At 45.5% G+C, this 22366-nt stretch overlaps 1 long non-coding RNA gene across 1 annotated transcript in view; it reads right to left on the reverse strand.

The window, feature by feature from the left end:
• LOC136148538 (uncharacterized) overlaps nucleotides 1–22366 on the reverse strand; it is a 287598-nt gene that overhangs the window by 131693 nt on the left and 133539 nt on the right. Inside the window, exon 8 of the long non-coding RNA XR_010659517.1 lies at nucleotides 253–278. This is a non-coding gene — a long non-coding RNA (uncharacterized lncRNA). The remainder of the gene's footprint in view (nucleotides 1–252; nucleotides 279–22366) is intronic.

Genomic DNA, 22366 nt, shown 5'->3' on the forward strand with positions numbered 1-22366 from the left:
TTAAGAATGTATTTGGCTATAACAGAGAACCCTGCTGCCCTGGCTTAAACAAGGAAAAGTGTTTATTTGTTATAGGAAAACACACATCTCTTTCACACACACACACACACACACACACGAGTGTTGATTTGCCCACGATGAAGGAAAGCAAAACATGCTATCCCAAAATATGACACTTAGGCATGTGAATTATTTTGAGCTGAAGGCAATCAAGACCTAGAGACTCAGGAAAAACTTTTACTTCTCCCTTACCTGCCTTGAAGAATTTAGATAGGGACCTGTACCAAAAAAAAAAAAGGATTATTACCAGAGATAACGTCTTTATCTGAAAGGCATATCTGCACAGCATGGCAAATTTCTAATTAGCAAACATCTGCTCATCTCCTTGTTCTGTGAATTATCCTCCCCCCGCCCTCACTTGAAGCCCCTGACCCCTATCCCATTCCTTAGCTGAGGCTGGCACATAAGCTCAACTGCCTGACTTGGTCTTGAGTCTCATATCCTTGGGACTTCTGGACATATGGAATTAAATTTTTTTCCCCGTCAATGTGTTTTTGTCAACTTAATTATAAGACCATCCAAAGAAACTAGAAGTGAAGAAGGGAGCATTTTCTGCCCCTACAAGGGCTCGAAGGGCAACTTTGTAACGTCACCAGCTGCCTTCTCCCTGTCTGCGTTGTCCCCGTAACTGCTGGATGCTGCTGCTCCTCCAAGCATCACAACCACAAAGGAGCGGAAGGAAGAAGGTGGAAGGCAAAGGGACACAGAGTGGGACGTGGAAGGCTACCTCCCTGGGGATGCTGCCTGCATCTCATCGCTCAGAGCTAAGTCACACAGCCAGTTGTCAGCTGCAAGGGAGGCGGTAAGTGAGCTCTGAGTTTTTATTTTGAATGGTTCAACAAAGCCACACTCAAAACCCCTCGCGAGGTTCTATTGTAGGAAAGGAGAATGACTGGGGAGCTGGCAACAGCAGTGTCCGCCACAAAGCAGGCACGTGCTGGGCCTGGGGACACTTCAGGGACATCTTGGCCCACCCTCAGTCTGTGCAGAAGCTGCAGAGTCAAGTGCAGAGAAATGAAACAAATCTGAGCAAAACTAGACCCCATCCCTCCTGCCCACTCTACCTATTGCATAAACTGTCCACTCCTTACCTCTGACACAATCAGAATGGCTTCATTTTTTCACCTCCCTCCCTTTTAAAAAAAAACATTTCAACCATTTTTAAGCATACAAGTCAGAGCCATTAAGTACATTGACAATGTTGTGCAATTGTCACCACTACCCCATTCTTTGCTTTTCATTGCTAACCTAATGTTGGTTTGTTCAGGCATGGGGGTTCAGAGATGGGGACTGGAAATATAGGCAATATAATTTTGACCGATTGAAAAACCAAGTATTTTTATGTTTCAAAGTGGCTAACAGTTTAGTAACATGTATTTTCTGCCTGGAAACATATGGTTTTTTATCTGGATTATTTATCCCTTTCAATAAATGGTGCTTCATGCAACTCTCTCACACAGACAGCCAGCATCGGGGCTATGAGCTGCTCCATCTTTTATTCAAGGGCATCAATACCAATCCCCTTGTGTTTTTTTACTCAGAATCTACAAATAAATTATTTCCTTTGAATGTTCCCGGGGCCATTTTGTGATTTTGGACAGATGAACATTTCTCCGGGTTTCTAAATCCTCTGAATTGGGCCATAAACAGAATGAGGAAGAGACATTTGGGGGAGGTAAAGGCAGCCCCCGTTCACAAACAACCTTCCACTCTTGGAAAAATTCCCACTGAGTCTCACAGGCAGAAAATCGAGTCCTGTTACTTCAGTAGACTGTGGAACTCTAGAGGGAGCCAACTGGTGCAATTTCCATCTCTTGAAACATTTAAAATGTATCTGATCAAAGGAGGAGAAAATTAACCACAGTGTAGGAAGCTGGCAGGGGGACGGACAAGATGACCTAATTTGCCTTTCCCATTACTAATTTCAGTAGGCGTCTTCTCTGGGAATTCCACGCTGAAATTCCAAGGCAAGTCCACCTCCATGGGTTTCTGATGGCTGCAAGCGTGACAATCAGGACTTGTGGTATTTGAAGCCCCTGCTGTTGCATCCTTTGGGGTTAAGCATGGAACTAAATTCTCCTCAGATGGATACACTGGGCCCCATTCTTATCTGCATAATAACTATGGAGAAATTTTCCCTTTGGGTTTCAAAGGACGTGAGCTTGGTCTATCAAAGTTGGGGCTATGCAATGAATTTATTACTCGCTGAAATAAAAATCAACACAAATATGTCTTTGCCTTAAAAAAAAAAAACCCACACCACTTAGTTGCTTTACCAACTTCTGGATTCAATTAATTTTTAACATGGAAGTAAAGTTCCCCTTTTCTTTTTTTTTCTCCTTTCAAGCCAGACATTTATTTTTAACAAGGGATGAAATCATCTGAGAACAAAACGGGACATCTGTTACTTTATATCTGTTTATTTTAAGTACTTAAATCTGAGTTTGATTTCACACAATTTTGACATCGTTGCTTCATTAATAATCCTTACGTAATTGTGACCTCGGAGTGCGCCCCGCGATTGCAGCATTCACTTCCCATTAGGGCAGAGTCTGATAAGAAAGCCAGAGTCGCCCTGGGATGGGTGAGGCTTCCATGTTCAAAGCTAGTCTGAATGCTGACCTCAGCAACAACAGGAAACCACCTCAGAAAGTGCAAGGAGAAGGCCTCCGAGGGGGCCAACATGGCAAGCAAGGGCCTGTGGCCTGCTGTCAATGTTGGCACCATCTCATTTTGCAGGGGTTGGGTTGCTGGATGGGCAAACAAAGACTGTATTTGTTGCAGGAGAAATAAAAGACTGAGTAAGAAATGTGTGATAAACACATACACACGCGTGCAGAATGTAGCTGCCCTTCATGCCCTAGGTTGGCCAACCTGCCTTTCAAGGGCACTGGGATGCTGGCAGAGTAACAAGGAGGCTGATGCAGTGATGGGCTGAGGTGGAAGTGTGAGGATACCACAAAGAAGCCACGGGGGCCTGGCAAAAGGAATGGCCCGGTATACCTGTGGCTGAGAAGCAAGGCGTGGGGCCCTAGAGATGGGGATTTAGAATGAGGGCAGTGTGATTTTTAATTGGTTCATTTATTAAGAGATTAAATTTTAATCAGCTCTATGCAAGGCTTTGGCTATCCACTGGTAAATAGACAATCCTTCCCTCTCTGAAGGTTAGCAGAGCCATGTGCTATGAGAATGACTGAGGGGCCTATTTGGAACTTGGGGTGTCACAGAAGGATACTCAGACAGGTCAAATGTAAGTTGAGACCTGAAGGATGTGAAGGAACTGGGTATGGGAAGAGAAAGGGAGAGAGAATTCAAGCTAGAGGAAACAGCCTAGCGGAAAGCCCAGCGGGGAAGGGGATTGGTGTGTCAAAGAAACGGAAAGAAGGGCAATGTATCTGGAGGGTGGTGTGTTTGGAGTGCAGTGAGAAAAGCAGAAGGATGGACAAGGGAAGGAGGGGGAGAAAGGTGGAAAAGAAGATGGTACACACACCCAGTGTGGCGGGTTGCGGGGAGGTGTTTAGATTTGACTCTATGTACAAGGGAAGTTACTGACAGTTTTAAGGGGGCAAATGACAAGACTTGGTTTGTGCTTTAAAAGGATGGTGCTGGCCGTGCAGGGGTTGGATTACAGTGCACAAGAGTGGAAGCTGGGAGATGAATTTCACAGGCTGCTGTTGTGATCCAGTTGAAGGTGGCATGGAGGTGGTGGGAAGGAGATGGATTAGGAAGATCCTGGGTAAGATCAGCAGGGAATGCAGATGGGCTGGCTGAGGGGTATGGAGGAGGAGGAGGGAGGAGGGTTTCTGGCTGAGGTGTCTGGGTGAATTGTGGTGGTTGTTTACTGACACGGAAAAGGTGAGGCAGGTCTGGGCCAGGCACCAAGTTATGGGGGTAGGGTTGGGATGTGAAATCAAGCATTTTGTTTGGGTTATGCATGCTCTTAGATGTCAAATTAGCAGTTGAATATGTGAGTCTGAAGTTCCTAAGAAAGGACTGGCTTGGAGATAAAAATAAGGCACTGTTGGCAAGTAGATGGTTTTTAAACCTAGACAATGAATGACACTACCTAGATTTTGAATAAAAGTGGATAAGTGTATTGGCTAGAGACTCTCCAGAAAAGGTACTATTTACTTCACAATATTTTTTTAATTTTAAAAGTAAATTACAGACATGCTATTCACCCCTAAATTCATCAGGCTTCAAATAAATGACATATTCCTACTTAAGTGAAATTCTAGACAATGGTCATTAACTCAGTGCCAGGTTCCTTTCCCAATGTCTGGAGTTATCCACTTACATTTTTCTTTTAATCCTCACAACAAGTCTATGAATAAGGTATGACTGGCCCATTCTACCAGTGAGGACACTACATCCCAGAGAGGGTTAGTAAACTATCCACAACCAGAAAGCAGAGACCTGCGGATCCAGGATCCAGCCCCAAGTCTGACCAAGTCCAGAGCTTTCCCTCCATCCCTCCTTCACTGCATACAGAGGCCTAGGGACCAATTTTCATGGAAGGCATGTAACTTCTCATGCTCTGAGCCCTACTTTAGTCTTGGCCTGCTATTCTTACAGAATCATCCTCTGGTCCGAGCATTTGAGGTTTCCATTCTTTGCTGAGGTCAGAGAACTACGCTCTCCTTTGGCCAGGCTATAGTGGACCACTCCCTGAAGGCATTAGAGGCTGCAGGAATCCAGCTTCAGCCTTTATCCCGATTACCATAGGTTTGAAAAGCCAGCTTTCATTCAATCCTAGGCTGCCACAGGATGCAAGGAATGGGGGTGATGGCCTTCTCTCAGACCTTGGTAACTGAGAGGTGATGGAATGAGAGTTCTAATGCGGTGACAGGATGGAGTAGGGTGATTCACCATCTTTTTTCTGTGGTCATATTGATGCCTCATCCACCCAGGGCTGCACTGCAGAGGAAAGCTTGGGGTTGTTCTCCTAGGGGCCCTGCCCCAACTTTCTGCATGCCATGGCAGGGAAGTCATGGTGGGGGGGGGGGGGGGAGTGTAAGCTTATTTACATTGCCAGTTGTACTCTCCCCCGGAGAGAGTATTCCTATCTCCCACATCGTCCTTATTGTAGAATTTAAATGTAGAGAGGCCTCTGCCGTTCAAAGGAGCACGTATGGGCACAAGGGCAGCATGGGGGGCTTCCCATCACTTTCCAGCCCCTTGCACTACATTAGCTTTCTTCACACTTTTTATCTTCATCTGCTGTAAATGTGTTGTTGTTATTGTTGTTTAACTTATTCTCTCTCTGCTAGAATTTAAGCTGCATGAAAGCACAACCTTCGGCTCCTGATTCATCTACAGAATCTACAAGAGTGCCTGACACATAGTAGACACTTAATGCATACTTACTGAATTAACAATTGAATCAATCAATCATATAGAGTAAAAATGGTCCATAATACACTTCTGTCTACCTGTTTCCAAGATAACTCTAAAATACTTTCTTATTGAGCAAATCTTAACAACAAAAAGAAAAGACCAATTTAAAAAAAACAAAAAGGTGGGGAAGGAAATAGGGAAGGAAGGAAGGGAGGGAAGGCGGAAGGGAGGAAGAGAAATAGAGGCAAGAGGGAATACAGAGACCATCAGAGCACACTAGAGCAAAATGGAGACCCCAGGATGGCTTCTAAGGCCTCGGGGTGGTGGGGCGTGGGAAGGTTGCATTACTCTAAAGCCAGGAAACCTCAAGGAACTGAAGCTTTCGATTATCAGCTTATTCCAGGCTGGCTTAGAGGTCTGGAGAGGACATTCAGAGGCTCCGAAATACATCGATAATCAAGAGAAAGAGAGAGTCTTAAATTGAGGATGGAGAGCAATATAGTCAGGTTAATGGAAGCACTAGCAATATTAAATGAAATTGCTCTACCACTTCTTCATAAGGTGGCACTAGGGAGCCTGCTCTTTGCATAAGCAGGGGGGTCATGGGATTTGGCGGGAAGGTGGAGGAGTTGGGGAATCAGTCATGCAGCAACCATTACAGTTCATGGGAGCCCAGCTCGCAGCCCCTCGGTGCACCTGCCTCATCTTTACCCAGGCCCATGCAGGAGTCAGGCAAATTTGGGCAGGATTTCAAGGGAGCCTGGAGCCAGGGGAGCCTGCTTTAGTCCAATTAAATGAAGCAGTATCTGGTGGAAAGTAATTCTGAGTATTCACCATTATGGGGAGTTTTGTGTTTAAGCGCCTCTACGGACCTTCTTTTAATGAAGAACTAAACTGTGGGGTCTGGAGGTGGGCAGGAGGAAGTGCTCCAAATTGCAGTGCTGATTCCCTGCCTCCCAGCAGGCAGGCAGATGAGGGCCTGCAGTTTCCAAAAGGCTCCATCCTCCAGTTCCCTCAGGCGCTCCCACAAGGGCCCTGGGACTCCTCCGTGGATACGTCATTTTCCGTTCTGTAAAGATAATGGGAACCTCGCCAGGCCTGGGGGTCTAAGAACCTGTATCTGAATGATCATGGGTGGGGCCAACTCGCTGAAATCTTCAGGGGTCTTCTTTCTACTTCCTGCCTTCTTTCTCCCTTCCCCTGTGTCAGTCTCCCGAGGCAGCAGAAGTCAAGGAGCTGAAGGTGAGCTAATAGGGTTTTGGAGAATCAAGACCATTATATAACCATGTTGGGGAAGGGCGAGCCCACTGGTGTGGGTAATGAATGCAAGAGCAGGAGGCTGCAGTTCCTGAGTTCACATGCACAGACAGGATGAGTTGCTTTTAAACTGTTGACGATACGGGTTAGAGAAATCTCACTATCAGTGGACATTTACAGAGGACTTAGAATGAACCAAGTGCTGCGCTGCTTCCAGGGGGCAGGCAGAGGAGGTGGGTAATACAGAGACGTACAGACAGGGCCTGTGCCTTCCAAGGGCTCTCGATGGGGGACCCTGGAGATTGTTACAGAGCTAAAGGGACAAAGTAGAAATATGCGGAACAAAATAACCATGTGTCATTTTACCTTTCAAACAACATAGACCCTTACCTCAGGCCCTAATTCTTGCCTGCCCGCAACAGTCCTCTAGGCTCATCTGAGTACACTCTCCTGCTTACATTCCCCATGATGGTCCCCGAGGTTAGGGGGAACAGAATGCCCCAGCTACCAGTGTGATGCTGGTCAGCTTTTATTTTCACCATGTGCCAGTGACGCTAAAAAGTGCCAATGACAAAAGAGTCCTGTTCCCACACCCCCAAAATCTTCTGTTGGTCTGAGTTACACAATTGCCATTACTGTGGCATTTTTGTTATATACATGTGTGTACACACATGGACATATACATACATATATATGCACATTTTTAAAATTTATTTTATTGCTTATCATTTAATAGATATATTTTTCATGGAAGCTAATCAGAAACTTTCATCCAGGTAGTCTCCAATACAGGCAGATACACATTCATGTTGTTTTTGAGAGTAAATTCTTAGTTAGGGAGCCTTTGAATTCACACTGGTGCTATTTATGTGTTCAACTCCTGTGATAGAATACATCTCTGCATTTGAACAATAAAAGCAAAAAAGAAGAGCAATAGTAAAAGATTGTGAGGAGGAAAGAACAAAATTCAGTTATTTTATGTGACCTCTTAGAGAGCTTTTGTTGTGCAAAGTCAAGGCAGTGAAACAGAGTGCAAACTATAAGGCGTAATATTTTGTTTAAGACACATACATTTTAGTGTGTCCGACTCTTTGTGACTGCATGAACTGTAGCCCCCCAGGTTCCTCTGTCCATGGGATTCTCCAGGCAAGAATACTGGAGTGGGTTGCCATCCCCTCCTCCAGAATCTTCCCAACCCAGGGATTGAACCTGTGTCTATTGCATCTCCTGCACTGGCAGGTGGGTTCTTTACCATTCTAGCACCACCTGGGTAGCCCACATTTTGGTGCATACACGAAGTATTTTGCTGACTTTAAATAATATCTTCAAAATTGAGATTTTCTTCTTTAAATTTCTAGTTTTAAAACTAAGTGAGAACTAGAAATAATTACTATGGAATACTACATGCTAATTCCTAAAAATTAATATTGTAGCATAGAGGAGGGGGTGAGAATGCCCTGCTCTGCATGTCAAATACACCAGTGACACCACAGCTCTCCAGAGACCCCAGAACTTGTCCTGGAAGGATTAGGGCCTGAACTCTCCCCTGAATGTCACTTGGGTTGGTGGGGTTACCTCATTTTCATACACCAAGGCAATCCAGGTTCTCTTATCTCGTGTCTTTTCTACCTTTCTCCATCTTGTTCCCCAGTGTTTTCCACTCAGAACCCCGTCGGGTTCCCCTATCTCATATTCTCCCCAAAAGAATTTGGGAAAACAGAGCTGGCTATTCTTTTTTTTTTTTTCCCCTCTTAAGCCTGCCACTTGTTTTATCCTACTTCCACTCCCAGGTTTTGTTCGGCCCTGCCTTAGTTCTTAGATATCTACCAAGGAAGACTACCCAAAAAATGGTGCCCTTGGAAAGAATTCAGATCGGTAGATTTGAAGCAACAGCCCTCCCCAAGCCCAAATTAGAAAACTGATCAAAACAATTGCTTAAGAAGCCCACTTATTAAAGGACTGAAAACCATGAATCATGATCAGGGGATTTATCAGAAGTATTAAAGGAAGACATGTGGGACCGATTTCCAAAATAGAAAAGCATTATCTCCCTGGAAATAATCCAGGGAAAACAGAGAACTGGGAATTTCACTATTTTGCAAGAAAATGGAACAAATCTTAAGTGAGAAAAGCTCGGTGAGCAAGACAACAGGGCAGTGAGAACTTAACACAGCGTGTTTATGAAAAACCGAGCTTGCCAAACACACTGGATATCTTCTAACATTTCAGCTTCAGGATTAACAAATGAGGTGGCTTCAAAGCACTCCACACTCCTTTGTTTTTGTGATGGACTTGATACCAAGACTAGAAAAGGGTTTGCAGTGATGGACATGGAGAGTGACTAAATGACCCAGAATAGGTGGCACTGCCTCTGACCTGGACAAGAAGTTTTCAGCAAAGTGCCAAAAGGATCTCTCCTGGCCAGGGTTGTTTCACTGATGTTCTCAAAGGGAGTCAACTAGCATCTTTGTGGGTGGAGGAGTCCAGGTTTAAGAGCAATCCATTTGACAGAGACCAGGAGGATTAGTAGAGTCAAGCTCTGCACATTCCGGCAGTCGAGGGTGTGGACCCACAGAGCTGACCTGGAGGAGCAGAGTCTTGGGCTGGGGGAGTGGGCCCTCAGAGCCCACCTGGCAGGGTGCCACTCTCTCAGGCACTGACCAAGAGAGGGGTGTGTTTGGAAGAGACTCCCAGGACAGGAGAATCTGGCCAAAAACTGGAGGTTGTTAAAATAAGAAGGAGAAGCCTCAGGGCAACACAAGTATCTTCTTATGTCTGAAAGGCTGATTTGCAGAAGAGGGACTGGTACTGGTCAAACTATGACCCCCTTCTGCCCCATTTACGTGTTGAAACCCTAACCCCTTTACCTCAGGATATGACCATATTTGTCAACAGAGTTGTTGTAGGATGTAACTAGTTAAAATGAGTCATACTAGAGCAAGAAGAAGGTTTTCCAGGTGGTACAGTGGCAAAGAACCTGCTTGCCAATGCAGGAGATTCAAGAGACACAAGTTCAATCCCTGGGTCAGGAAGAGTACCCTGCAGGAGGAAATAGCAACCCACTCCAGTAGTCTTGCCCGGAAAATTCCCAGGGACAGAGGAGTCTGGTGGGCTACAGTCCATGGTGTTGCCAAAGGTCAGATACGACTCCGTGACTAAGCGCATGCACACACACACACAAAGAATAAGGAGGGTCCCCAACCCAATATGACTGGTGACCTGATAAGAGGAATTTTGGAGACAGAAGCCCACACAGGTGGGATGCCAGGTGAAATGAAGGCAGAGACCTATAAGCCAAGAAATACCAATGATTGCCAATGAGCCACCAGAAGCCAGGAGAGTAGGATGGAGGAAATTCTGCCTCACAGCGCTCAGAGGAACCAACACTGACAACCCTCTGAATCATGACTTCCAGGCTCCAGAACTGTGAGATATCACCCAGATCATGGTGCTCTGTTATGACATCCTCAGGAAATTCACACAGCGGCCGAAGTCCTTGAGTGGTAGACATGACTCTCAGTGGCTGTGGAAAGCAGGCACTCAACAGGAAGCAGCAGGAGACCCTGCCCACCTCTCAGCCTGAAAGCAGGCTGAGCTACTTTCTGTGCGGCGTGCTTTCTAGCATTGAGGATGCTTATGTGGAGATGACCACCTGCCTAGGATGAGATAGGAGCAATTCCTGCTTCAGCAGTGACACAGGGATGGATCATCTCCAAGGTTTCCTCCAGTTAGAGGAATTCCAATAGAATTTTTATATTTCTAGTTCTAAAGGAATTCCATGACAATAAAACATCTGCTTGAAAGTGGAAATTACTCTGTTTTCAGGACAGAATCTAAAGAACCATAAAATCAGAACCAGTAAGCTATGATTCACATGAGAAAAAGTATAGGTATTAACAAGGGAGGTATTTCAAGAATACAGTAGGCAGGAAATACATGAGGAACGGTGATGCTGAAAATAAAGGGAGCAATGAATTATATTAAAAATGTGTTTATGTGATGTGGCTGCAAACCAAAGTGGCTTAATCTGGGCAAAAGCTGTAGGGGTTAAAAGCATGGAGTTGCAAGGCAAACAGGTTCCTCTCCTGCCACTCATGAACTTTGTGGCCTTAGCCAATTTGTTTAACTCCTCTGAGCAAGAATTTCCTCACCTGCAAGAGTAGGACGATATCACCTGGTTCCCAGTGTTCCAAGGATGACATGAGACAATTAATGAAAAGTATGGGGCACATAGTAAGAATTCAATAAGGGATTACTATTCTTGTTATGAAATTGTTGTCCCCAGCACCCAAACAGAAGGCTGATTACACACACACACACACACACACACAGAGGGATGACAGAAATCAGAGCTTTAAAGGAAATTTTTTGTTACATTCATGACTTAAAAATGATTTTTTTCGATTAAATGTGAACATCTCACTCTTTCTCAGTGTATGTCTAAGTGAAATTATTGGGAATCATGCTTTGCTACCTCATTTCACACATATTTCAAGAAGAACGATGGACAAGATTTTAGGGGTGACCAGCTTCTTCCTAGGTAGTGCGAGTGGTAAAGAAGACACCTGCCAGTGCAGGAGATGTAAGAGAGGCGGGTTCAAAGATCCCGCGGGAAGATCCTCTGCAGGAGGAAATGGCAACCCACTCCAGTAATCTTGCCTGGAGAATCCCAGCGACAGAGGAGTCTGGCGGGCTACAGTTCATGGGGTCACAAAGAATCAGACAGACTTGGCACGCACGCACAGCTTACTTCTGGTGTGTGATCTCTCACTCCTGGTTTCTTGTCTGTACACTGGAACCCGCCTCACTACTTCCTCGGCATGGGAATGACCCACCGGAAGTAGGCGGGGCTCGATGTCAGGGAGGGGGCGGAGTCAGCGCTGCGTCCCTGTAGCTCTGGGACGGAGATTGTAGGCGCTCCGTCTGCCCCCAAGTATAACTGCCCTCAGTCCCAGGGGAAGCCAGGGCCCAGTTATCCGGACAGAACCAGTCAGAAGGAGGAGCAGTGCATGAAATTAAGGTAGATGAGGCTTTAACCAAAGGAGAAACTTCTGTTCGGCAGGATCTTTGAGCTGATGAAGCGGTCTCGAAGGATGCTTGAAGAAACCCTACACAGTAGGAAACACTGAAAAGGCACAGCCCTGCCTACCGAAACCCTCGCGAGCCAGCGCGTCGCCCTCCTCCTAGTCTCCACAGCTCTCCCCCAGCTCGTTCCCTGAACTGCACTGCTCCTCCTTTGAGGCTCTGATCCAATCCCAGTGTTGTTTAAATGGGCCCGCGCTTGTAGTATCTGGTGATGGAATGTGGTCTCTCCCCTAGTCTGCCCTCACCGCCTTCCTGCCGCCCCACTCCAGGTCCATGGCAGGCCTTCGCAGCTGGGCTGACTCTTCCCCCTCGGTGTCGGCCTCCTCATTAGGCATGCTCCGTGGCTGGCTGGTGTCAGAGCCGGCCGATGCATCTGAATGCAGGGCATGCCTCGGGCTCCTGGGAGGCTGCACATTCCGCATGAAATATGAAGGCAACAGCCAGCCCTGGGGAGACCCAGGGTGAATTGACTGGAATAGCAGGCAAGGTGGCTACTACGGGAGGGGGCCAGGCAGGGTCGGGGAGGAGACGCGGGTGCCCATCACGTATTTTAAAGGCACCCTTTGGTGGTGGAGGGGGGAGGCATGCAGAGAGGGGACGCCTGGTTTGTACACCGTCTGGGCTGCTCCTGACACACACAGCCCCACCCCACCCCTACCCCGCCCCTTTCATTCTCTCTGCATATGCTCCCCGTGTCCCCGTGATTATGGTGATGTGCCCTTTTGAGATAGGCAGCTGGCTCCCTCTCCCGCTGTGCTCATCACTGATTCTTGAGCTTCTCTTTGGGGACAACCTGAAATCATAAGAGCAGTCCGTGTGGATTTCGGAAGCCCTGACAGTGAGAAGCGTAATAAAAGTAATGATTGTCCACAGGCCCCCGGGAGCCCTGTCACACAGCCCCTTGGGCCTGCAGAGGCTAAGCGTGCTCAGCGGGTGGTGGCCTCAGATGACTCCACAGCCTGACATGAAAGTCTGCCTTCACCTTTCTCCCAAACCTCCTGACTTCCAGCCAGGCCTCCTCGCTGGGGCTTCAGGCAGTCTTTCGGAAGTGAGGGGGAAATCATTTATATCCACCATAAGCATTAACCTCCCCACATGTGTCTGGGACACAGGAGGCATCACTTGCCACCTCTCTTAAGACACGGTAGTGTGGTCAGTCTATATGCAGCTTCCGGTGTTTGTCACTCCATCCTGAAGCAGACAGCCTGGATTATATATACCCAGGGATTGGCACGTAGTAGGTACTCAATAAATACTGAATCAGTTACAGGTAGCGAGTCCTCCCTCCCACCCCATCACATATCCAAGTCACCGAGACACACAAATCTACTGTTCTGTCTACATACAGTTTGAAAAGCTATTTTTTCCCTCTAACCTAAAACCACAATGCTCATTACAGAGCACTCGAACAGGTACAGGGCTGAGTCCATTTTTGCTGCTAATTAGAGAGCATCCCATCTTCTGACCAGAAAGCAAATAATTATATACGTATATGTATATGTGTGTGTGTGTATATATATATATATATATATACACACACATATATATATACCCTGGGCTCCCCAGGTGGCGCTAGTGGTAAAGAACCCACCTATCAATACAGCAGAAGAGACACGAGTTCGATCCCTGGGTCAGGGAGATAACCTGGAGGGAATGGAACCCACTCCAGTATTCTTGCCTCGAGAATCCCATGGGCAGAGGAGCCTGGTGGGCTATATAGTCCATGGGGTCACAAAGAGTCGGACACAACTGAAATGACTGACGCATGCACACATAGGTACCCCTCCGCACCTTAAAAAGAATACGAGTTTTTAAGGTCTTCATGGGGTCCTCAGAAGATGCTTACATTTCAGCAGAAGCTGCACAACTCTAAGCCCTTCTACAGCCAGAGACGTCATGAGCTATAGGGTCATCCTGCTTTGCCCCTACCCATGACGGAAACCATCTGCATTCCTTGTGAGAGTTTCCTGCAAGAAACCCCACAACCATGGCGTTTCTCCTCAGAACCTAAGCCACTCTGGCCAGTGGTGCTGCCTAAGCTCACCTCCAGGAGGCACCCTTCACACTGAGGCTGTCCTGCCGGCTGGCATATGGAGAGACCACATGTATGCTTGTCCTTTGTGTGGGAACTTCAGCACATAGAATGGTACTTGGTGACTTTGTATTAAATTTGCCATGGAACTGGCTTCTTTGTGAAGAGTGAAGACTTGCTCCTACTGTTTGGCTCCTGACACTGCAGAGCAGGAAGCAGCAGGATTCAACTAAAATCCTGGCCTCTCACAAGACCAAGTTCTCGGGGGCAGGGAGTGCTGCTGCTCACCACCAGGTAGGTCCCCAGCGGCTAGAACAGTGCCTCGCACAGAACCGGTGCTCCATCAACACTCTGGTTGACTTCGGCAAAATCTAGTCCCTTATGCTCCAGCCAGGGAGAAGTTCAGGGCTGGGTCAGTTAGAATCTTCCCTGGCTTTGATCTACAGATCTCGAGAGAGAGAATTTCTCTCTCTGCAGAGTTGCTAAGGTGAGAGTAGGAAGTTAATCACAAAGAGGAGAGAATAAGGTTAGCAGACAAAATGAAGGGATGGTGAGTGAGAGAGAGGGAGGGGGAGAGAGAGAGAATCGAGCAGATAAGCCAGTTCCAGTAACATACTATGACTGGGTATTCAGCCCTAGCTGAAGATCAACCCAGAATGTCTTAGTGATATGACTGTCTTAGGTATTTATTTACTTAAGGTCATATTAGAAGAGGGTTTCTATCATTTAAAACCCAAAGTGCTCTCACTAGTACACCTGTGGTGGTGGTTTAGTCACTCAGTCGTGTCCAACTCTTTGTGACCCCATGGACTGTAGCCTGCCAGGCTCCTCTGTCCATGGGATTTCCCAGGTGAGAGTACTGGAGTGGGTTGCCATTTCCTTCTCCAGGGGATTTTCCCCACCCAGGGATCAAACTTGGGTCTCCTTCATTGCAGGCAGATTCTTTACCAACTTAGCCCCCAGGGAAGCCCACATGTTCCATGTTATATCCCCTTTGGAAGCTATTCACTTACTCCATGCTAACTGCTGACTCTCTCCTTAACGCCTTACATGTGTGGATCTTTTAAATGTCCACGTTTACACTGCAGCCATCTTGCCCATCTCTTTTGCTTGCCTAAAGCAGAGCAGTGTTTCAGCCATGCCTCTCAGAACAGATGGATCTCTCCCACATGAAGAATCTAGACAGAGGGAAGTCTTCAAATTCCGTGGATAACAGACAAAACTGTTTCTACTGGTGACAGAGCCTCAAGTCCCTAGTGCTTCCAGGACCGGCTCCACTGTGCCCCCCACCTCTGCTGTGGATCTCAGCAAGGGTGCCCTGCTCTGTGCTCACCTCTGCATGGACAGCACTCAATGGCTGGTAGCTTATTCCACAGGAATGGGGTTTGTCATCTCAGCGGACCAGAGACAGGCAGTGTTCAGAGAACAAAGGCGGGAACCAGACTGACGTTGCTTGGACATTTACAATGTGATGAACTCCATCCCCCGCACTGCACATCCCTGCGAAATAAAATACTTTCCCCGTCCACAGTTGTGGACACAGGCTCCGAGTGGCTCGGTTGTCACTTGCCTGTGGGCTGAGGTGCTAAGTAACAGAATAGATCTGTCTGATCTGAGTATCCATGCTTTCTCTCCCTCCACTAAGTTGCCTCTGGGGCCATGTTTTGATAGGTTATGCAGACCACTCAGCACCACGCCAAGCATGCTGGAAAGCCAATGATGACAGCACTGTGTTTATCACCATCCCATACTAACCTAATGAGGAGGGAATGTTAGACCACCCCCTCTATGGTGTGAGAGAATTGCTTGACGTGGAGATGCACAGAAACAAGAGACGTTCAGAGTCCAATTTCCTTCCTTTGTGGCCCACCCAGCCTCTGGGGTCGAAAGCGCGGCCCCGGAACGAGTTCTGTTCCCAAACAGACGGGGATAACTCTGGCCGGCCGTCAGCCGTGGACCCACCTCGTTTTTGTTCTGCAGGTGTTGGAAAGAGGAGGCAGCCATCCCCAGCCCCCAACAGGGAAGGGTGGGAAGAGTGTGCACAAGTGTGTATGTGTGGTCCGTGGAGCGAGGGCCGGGCAGCGGCCAGTCTGCCAAACAACATTAAGAAACCGAAACATTTTCCACTGAGAAACAGAATTACTGCCCATGGAATTCTTACCCAGCTTGAGAAGCAAGCAGCTCCCCCACCCGAACCCCCCACCTTTTCATTAGTTAAACAAAGAGGGTTATTTTTCAAATGAAAACTTTCAGTGTGGAAAACAAACAATCTAATTCCCCGGACTTTCGAGAAATGAGATTCTCAGTGCTCGAATAAACAGTGTCTATGTGGATGAGCTGCTACAGAGGGCCGTGTGGGTGCCCCAATCTGGCGAAGGGGCAGACCTGACCAGCTGGGGACCCAGGTCTCTGCTTCAGGCCTCTTGAAACAATCCCAGGTAGGAAGGCCAGCAGAGGTATGAACCATGACTTGGGAAGATTGAACTGTTCTGCTAGGGGAAAAATTTGAAAAATATTTTCTGTGTCTATTAAATGATCTTTTTTTCTCCAGCTTAATGAACTCCCTCTGGTTTGGAAAATAATCTGCAGACTCAAGCCCTGCTTGGTTCAATGGGGCATGCCCAACTTTTATGAACTTCCAATTTCTCTCAAACACAGATGGGCTTCTATTCACAGACCCAAGAGGTGGCATCATGATTTTCTCTTGACGTGTCCTCTTTGTGAAAGCTCCTGGTTACCTGCGTTTGTTTGCACTGGTACCTGCAGACAGGTACCAATATGGAGACAGATTTTTTTGTTTTGTTGTTTTAGTCGCTAAGGTGTACTCTTTTGTAAACCTATGGACTGTAGCACGCCAGGTTCCTCTGTCCATGGAATTCTCCAAGTGACAAAACTGGAGTGGGTTCCATTCCCTCCAGGGGATCTTCTGACCCAGGGATCAAATTTTCATCTCTTACATTGGCACAAGGATTCTTCACTACTGAGCCACCTGGGAAGCCCATGGAGGCAGGTTACTGGGGTTTAAATTCCAGCTCCATCACTTAACAGCCATATAATAACACACACTGCTCCAGGGTCTTAGCCTGCCCATCTGCAAAGGGAGATAACAATGGTACCCATGAAGACTAGATGAGGATGTGTTTGTAACTCATCTTAGCACAGTTTCTGGATAAAAGAAGACACTACTACTACAATTGTGACCAAGCTTATGAAGTTAGAGGGACATAGCATATGGCCATAGGCCCAAACTTTTTAAAGTGATAGATATTGCTCTTTGAGGTTCCTACTTTTCTCATCTCACTTATGGAGAGTGTGTTGTTTTAAAAAATAAAAGCAGGCACAAAATAGCCTCTTTTCACATCACAGCTTCCTTCTCCACTCAGTCCGTGAATGTTTTGGGGAGAGCTCTATTTAACTTGGCTGGTCCCTAGTTTTGTCGTGAGTAATATGTTGGGCTTAGTTTCAAACTCCACACAGCCAAGATCACTGGATACTTGAGCTTCCCCAAGCTGAGTTGATACAGCTGCTCTGCCCCTGGTTACTGGCGAGTTGTCCCTGTGGGCTCCAAAGGGTCTTGACACTGACAGATCAAGGTGAATGGGCCAGCCACCATGCTCCGGCACAAGGGCTTCCACAGAGAGATTCCCCAGGGAGACAAGACCCAAGAGCCCAGCGAACAAGCGATACAAGACAGAAAAAGGAAGAGGATGGCTGGAGATGGCAGAGAGAGATGCAGGGGTTGGGGAGAGCAGGGCCCCCCTTGAAGCATCCTTGCTCCTGTGAAGGGAGCACAGGAGGAGAGAAGAAAGCATCCTGAGAATGAAGTTACCATAGTGATAACAGAAGGGTGTGAACCCCCTCCACATCAAGATTTCTGAGACCAATCAGTGCAAATGATGGATACAGGCTTGAAAAAGGTTTGAGTAGGACTTTCTTTTAAACACAGATTTCATTTCAAATGGAACTGAATAAACTAAATTTAATTTAGACATTTTTTCCCCAGGAACTTAGCTCTGGCATGGGGTCTGCACGTGTGGTCACTTGAGAACACATTCTATGAGACAACGATGCCAGTGGACAAATAGAGCAGGGTGTTAATTTGAGGCCAGTCTAACCCCAATGATAGGCAGTCTGGTAAGCAAACTGAAGAAGCTAATGACTATTTAGTGCTTTCTTTCAAGGCTAGGAAATGCATTTCTGCCTTCTAAGGTAGCAACAGTCTTACCTTAAAAGGTTTGGATTGATGGACCTAATAAAAGCCCCTTCCCAAGTCTGTTGGGAAACACAAGCATTTCAAAAGTGAAAGATAATGTAGATGTTCTTGCAGCAATGTGATTATGAGCATACATTATAAATGATAATTACAATTAATCATATGAGCTTTTGTAGTCTCCCAGCATTATAACTTAACACTGGTAGATTCATATACCCCACGTGTTTTCAAAGAAAACTTTGCCTCAAACTATACAGTTTTCCCATTGATCTCTATCTCTTAAAGATAGGTATATGATGGGGACTTGTGATATTCTGTAAATTTCAGAACTTCATAGACCACATGGCCCCTGAATGAGGCTCTCAAGGTCACTTCCATGCTGTCACAATCCATTTATGCTCCTGTATGCCATCCATGCTAAAGCATTCCCTGACTCCTCCCTGCTTCCTAAATCAAGCTCCTTTTATTCTCTCCCATAATCCTCTCTTCTTTTGCCCTGACCACTAATCATGCTTTGTTTTTTTTTAAATCATTTCTTTATATTTGTGAGATGTTTAGCCCCTCTTCTAGATGTAAGCTCAGTAGGAGAGGAATCCTGTTTCTCTTGTTTACCACCATACAAAGAATACCTGGCATGGTGCCTGACAAAAGGAAGAACTGTCAGTGAAGAACTGCTGAATGGATAAAAAAAAAATGGGAGTTGCACAGCTTGGAAGAGCAGACCCATTCAAATGAGGATCTTCTCCTCTTTCCACTGACACCAAACATTCACAATCTCCTTAAATACCGCCAAGGTCAAAAGTGATTTCCCACTGGATACCAAGCCTAGTAGCATTCCCAGTCATCACTTAGCTCCTCAGTAGTTCATCGAATCTAGATTTGATGAACCCTCCTCAGCTTGAAATCCTGCTTTCTTGACCCCCAGGGCTCCCTCCATACGTTCCTCTCTCCTGTGCTCTCTTGACTCCACACTCCTCTTACTACTTAAAGGGAGCTGGTCAATGACGCCGGACTTAGCCTGATTATCTCCTTGAGCTGTTTCATCCCTTGATAACTCATTCAGACTTAGCTCCAGGCTTCAGCTTTATGCTGGTACCCATGAATCTACATCTCTAAAGTCTGCAGTGCTCTTTCTCCTTTCTGCTTTTCCTTTTTAGAAATGTCACCATCCTCCATCAATCACCAGGCTAGAAAACCTGGAGTCTTTTCTCAACATCACTCCTCATGGTTTCAAGTTAACAACATACTGAAAATATTTACCGTCTTCTCAGTGATCTATGATTCAAATCTCTTGATAGTCTGGACCTATCCTCTGTCAGACTTCCTGTATTTTTACCAGCTCTCAGCTATACTTTATCCAAACGACTATTTCCAGGTTTCCCTTTTGCCAGCAATGCTCAAATGCTTCTATTTATACTGCCCAAATTCTACCTTTTCTTCAAGGATTATCTCAAACACTTCTCACTTCACAAGTCTCTTTTGAGTTTTTCAGTCAATCAATTCTCCTGCTTTAAACTACCAACTCACTATACATCTTTGGCATTCTCTTAATTCTTTATCACATAATGGATTTCTACGTATTTGTCTATATCCTTTAGAGAAAGAAAAAGAAATCTCTGGGAAGACCGAATTAGATAAAAAGAGAGTTGGCATAAATTACCAAGACACACTGTACAGACATTAAAAAAATTAAGTGGATATTATAAATAATTCTATATGAATGGATTTGAAAATAAAGATACAATATGGATGGATCACAGACTGCAATGTAAAAAGTTAAACAATAAAGCTTCTAGAATGTAACACATAAGGATATCTTCATTTTTGGTGAAGGTAAATTTGAACAAGACATGAAATTCACTATCCCTAAAACAAAAGATTGGTAAATTGGTCTTATCAAAATTGAATGAAAGAGGGAGAAATAAAAATGAAATAAATATTGTTAAGACTCTACATGGCTTTCCCAAATGAGCAGGCTAAATCTATGATGAATGTCTGATGAGATATGACATTTCGAAAGCAGGAATCAAGACAATAGCATTGGGGGTATTGGTGATGCTCCATGGCCACATCTGAATAGGTGTGCTCTCTCTGAAATTCTTCAAACTGCACACTAATGACAGGCATATAAGTCACCAAAGTTTATCAAAACAACAACAGCAAAAACCCTGGACCAGTGTAAATGCATTTACATCCCAGCATGCATCTTTTGCAGGTTGCTTTATGTCTTTGTAGTTCTAGCATTACCTCCATTCATGGTTTCCATCACTTCTCTCTGTTGACATGGTTCAAGCACTTTCCTCTATTCTGCCCTTTGCTTTCAATCAGAACTTGATACATTGATCCAGATCCTTCATCTAGGTGTTTTGCACTTGAAGCTGATTTCTTATTCTCAACTTCTGTTTCAATATTTCACTAAAAGTCGCCATTTCAGGTTAGTTCTACTTCTTTTGCAAATTTTGTTAATGATCTTGCTGTAAATGGATTGTCTAAACGTTTACTCCTTTATTTAATTATTTTCTGTTTTCACTAACCATCTTTTATGTTCTTGTTACCTATGATTTCTTAATTATTATTTGATTATTTGCTTGGCCATCATTTTCCTCCTCAAATCCACAACTTTGAATAAAAGCCTTTCTCTCTACTTTTTTTGTCTAATGGGGTAGAGTGGGGAGGGGGGTTTGAATAGGAGAAATTCTTTATTATTCTCTACTCTCCAGCTCCAGCAGTGAGGAGCTAGGTGATCTGACACATAATAGGAAAAGACAAAATTTAAAAAAAATGATTCAAAAATGATAACTAAAAAAATGCTTCCCAACTGCCCAAAATGGTTAAACAGATTACTTTCCTTACAGATTTAGCTAAGAAGCTGTCTGACCAGAGTCCATTTATGAAGCTATTTGACCTTGCTTTTATTTTCCTTTTTCAGAATAAATCCTCTAGTTCTCAATTGGAGACACTGCAGAAACATGGGAGTCTGTATTTTTTTTAATCCATATGAAGGTTTGGTCGGGAATTTTTCAAACACTGGAATAAATTTTTAATTTGGACTTTGATATCCAGACAAGCCCAGCTCATGTTCTCTTGGGTCTCCTTCCCAAAGACCAGACTTCAAACAGACACTGCTCGCTGCCGTAGCAGATGCAGCAAAACACCATGCCAACTTCGGAGGCGGCAGGCAACAGAAAACCCACATATTCGGCATGTCCAGGCTGGACCCTGGCTTGCTGTCTCATCTGAATACTAGCACATCCTCTTCCGGGGACCAGAAACGTGGTTCCTCAGAGGAGAATGAATGAGCCTGTCATCCACCAGGGCAGGGAGTGCTCAACTGTCACGTTTCCACCCAGGGACTCTGCCCGGAGCATTCTCAGTAACACAGCATTCATCTCATGAAGGGAAACGAGCAAATAAACATCATTTTGTTCGGTTTATTTGCTTCTTCTTCTTAGGTTTCCTACTTTGCCTTTTAGAGTTTGGATGGTGAGGGAAATAGATGTGTTTCTTACAGATGAGACCCCAGGGAAATTTTAGTTTAACTCTTACTGTAACTTCCTGAAAATTGACAAAATAGGAAAAAAGAAACTGATTTTCTCTGACAACTGCAGAAGCAGCTCGTTTCCTTTTGGAGACCTAGATTAGAGACTGTAAGTAATTGAAACTTAATATGCAGCATCCCTCGAAAAAGTGACCACCCCGGGGGCAGTTATCATCATTTCCTGTTAATTGTCACCTGAAATAACCAGTTGTGGAAATAGCATCGGGGCCCCCAAGCACAGGAATATCCTTTGGGGAACAGCTAGCCCACTCATGTCCCATAACAAAATACAAATGATTTAACAGCAACACTGACAGGGTTCCCAGAATAAATCATTTCCATTCCCACCACTGCAAATCACTTACTGTGATTGCCTTGAGACAGATTTGGGGAGTCAGCTATTGGTCACCCAGGCTCTAGGACAATCCCCCCTAGTTACCTGTGGAGATAAATTGCAATTCTGACCTAATTTACTGCTCTTCCCCATGGCTAAGGGGCAAGTACTCTCTGTACTTCAGAAAGTCTAGAAGCGAAAGGTGACCAGAATAAATTGTGAAATCTCTACAAGAGTGCCCCAACCCCAGCGGTATAGATTCTTGAAAGCCTGAGCCCACAGTATATGGGGTGCCCTGGCTGGGCCAGTCTGGCTTCTCTACCAAGTTGGGTAACTTGCTACCAAACCTGATCAGACTCAACCATGCCCTTCTCTGTATTAACTCCACTTTCTCCGAAACTTTCTCTCATCACATTATAAGGAAACAGGTTTGGAACCTCTCTTTTACTTTTGTTTTGCAGAGACCAAGTTCCTGTGTGCACTTTACTGATTCAGAGGTATGAGTGCCTG

Source organism: Muntiacus reevesi, chromosome 17 (assembly GCF_963930625.1).
Source record: "Muntiacus reevesi chromosome 17, mMunRee1.1, whole genome shotgun sequence".
Classification (NCBI taxonomy): Eukaryota; Metazoa; Chordata; class Mammalia; order Artiodactyla; family Cervidae; genus Muntiacus; species Muntiacus reevesi.